Here is a 2,674-nt window from a genome sequence, read left to right as displayed (position 1 = left end):
TATTACCCTGGTCTACTTTCTACTGTCATTATATTTCCCTGGTCTACCATCTACTGTCAATCTATTAACCTGGTCTACCATCTACTGTCATTATATTACCCTGGTCTACCATCTACTGTCATTATATTACCCTGGTCTACCATCTACTGTCAATATATTACCCTGGTCTACCATCTACTGTCATTATATTACCCTGGTATACAATCTACTGTCATTATATTACCCTGGTCTACTTTCTACTGTCATTAAATTACCCTGGTCTACCCTCTACTGTCATTATATTACCCTGGTCTACCCTCTACTGTCATTATATTACCCTGGTCTACCATCTACTGTCAATATATTACCCTGGTCTACTATCTACTGTCATTATATCACCCTGGTCTACCATCTACTGTCATTATATTACCCTGGTATACCATCTACTGTCAATATATTACCCTGGTCTACTTTCTACTGTCATTATATTACCCTGATCTACCATCTACTGTCATTATATTACCCTGGTCTACCCTCTACTGTCATTATATTACCCTGATCTACCATCTACTGTCATTATATTTCCCTGGTCTACCATCTACTGTCATTAAATTACCCTGGTCTACCCTCTACTGTCATTATATTACCCTGGTCTACCCTCTACTGTCATTATATTACCCTGATCTACCATCTAATGTCATTATATTACCCTGGTCTACCATCTACTGTCATTATATTTCCCTGGTCTACCATCTACTGTCATTATATTACCCTGGTCTACCATCTACTGTCAATATATTACCCTGGTCTACTTTCTACTGTCATTATATTACCTAGTCTACTTTCTCCTGCCATTAAATTACCCTGGTCTACCATCTACTGTCATTATATTACCCTGGTATACCATCTACTGTCAATCTCCGGCCGCTGTAGGAGAGGAATAACGTCATGGGAGAGACAAAAAGTGAGTAAAAAACACCTAAGTATGTTTAGAACTAAAATGGAACTTTCTTCTGTCGATTCTTGTCTTTTTCTGAATACTCACTAAATATAGCGACAAAGTCGCTAAGTTGGCAACACTGGTGAGAGGTGGGTAGCGAGATATCAGTAATCAATTGTAATCACATACTATTTCTTCTTAATTATGGTCATTCGAGGACAGTACATTTTTCATTTGGGTCTCGAGATGAATAAACTCAAGAACCTCTGACATGGATTCTTAAACTATGATTTGGGAGCCAAAGCGGTTATTAACATGTCATAGGTGGGTCACGAGATATGAGTAAACATTCAGAATCATACACTATTTCTTCATAATGTTGGTCGTTCGAGGACACTGCATTTCTCATTTGGCTCTCGAGCTTAAAAATTGTAAAAACGTCTGAAACAACATAGTAAGTCTTAACTCGTTAAAAAAAAACTTCTAAAATTACATTGCAGTGCCGTGACCCGGATTCGAACCGGGGTTGCTGCAACCTAGCAGAGTACTAAACACTATACGATCACGGCTGGTTTCAAGAGCTGGCTTTGTAAAGCCTACATAGGCTGTGAAAGTGATGTGCACAAGCTGGCTAAACTCTTTTCATTTTGGTCTCGATAATGAATAAACTGAAGAAACAGTGGAGCTTTACACAGTCGGTAGGTTTTTCTCATTCGAAAAGTGCCCTTTTTCCGTGACATTGGAATATCTCAATTGCATCCTCCTCACGTCATCTCTAATTCTCTAAACCCATTGGTGAGAAAACCTGAGTGCCCTCCCCTCTGACCTTCTCCACCAATGTGAACAATAAAAGGTACTGCTGAGATTTGAACTCAGGATCTCCTGTTTACTAGACAGGCACTTTAACCAACTAAGCCACAGCACCCATAAAAGTCATATATGTTGCAGATGTGAACACCCACACCTATTTGAATCAAACCAGTCTCATTAATTTAACCCACATCTCTGTGTAGCAAAATCGCATCACAAAAGAGATGTCTTTTTACTAATATTGGAAACAATACAGACAACTTCAATTGTCTAGCAACCGGGTTTCTTAAGCTACGTTTCGGGACGCAAAGTGGGCCTGAGCATGTGAGAGGTAGTGTTGCCAAATCCTCACTAAGGAAAGTAGCTATTGGTGGTCCTAAAAGTAGCTAGAAGTCGCTAAATGACGTCATCACATAATTTTCATAATTGGCCAAGTGGATGTAATTGTGATTGACGCTGTAGGAGAGAGGAATAACGTCGCGGGAGAGACAAAAAGCGAGTAAAAAACACCCTAAGTATGTTTAGAACTAAAATTGAACTTTCTTCTGTCGATTCTTGTCTTTTTCTGAATACTCACTAAATATAGCGACAAAGTCGCTAAGTTGGCAACACTGGTGAGAGGTGGGTAGCGAGATATCAGTAATCAATTGTAATCACATACTATTTCTTCTTAATTATGGTCATTCGAGGACAGTACATTTTTCATTTGGGTCTCGAGATGAATAAACTCAAGAACCTCTGACATGGATTCTTAAACTATGATTTGGGAGCCAAAAAGCGGTTAAACATGTCCATAGGTGGGTCACGAGATATGAGTAAATATTCAGAATCATACACTATTTCTTCATAATGTTGGTCATTCGAGAACAGTACATTTTTCATTTGGGTCTCGAGATGAATAAACTCAGAACCTCTGACATGGATTCTTAAACTATGATTTGGGAG

At 38.9% G+C, this 2,674-nt stretch overlaps 1 non-coding gene across 1 annotated transcript; it reads right to left on the bottom strand.

The window, feature by feature from the left end:
* Nucleotides 1-1,770: 1,770 nt before the first annotated feature.
* On the bottom strand, nt 1,771-1,844 carry trnat-agu (transfer RNA threonine (anticodon AGU)). The gene has a single exon. It is a non-coding gene; the product is annotated as a tRNA-Thr (tRNA).
* Between the last annotated feature and the right edge of the window lie 830 nt (nt 1,845-2,674).

Source organism: Oncorhynchus keta, unplaced genomic scaffold (genome assembly GCF_023373465.1).
Source record: "Oncorhynchus keta strain PuntledgeMale-10-30-2019 unplaced genomic scaffold, Oket_V2 Un_contig_11448_pilon_pilon, whole genome shotgun sequence".
Classification (NCBI taxonomy): domain Eukaryota; kingdom Metazoa; phylum Chordata; class Actinopteri; order Salmoniformes; family Salmonidae; genus Oncorhynchus; species Oncorhynchus keta.
This window is presented reverse-complemented; position numbering and strand designations above follow the sequence as displayed.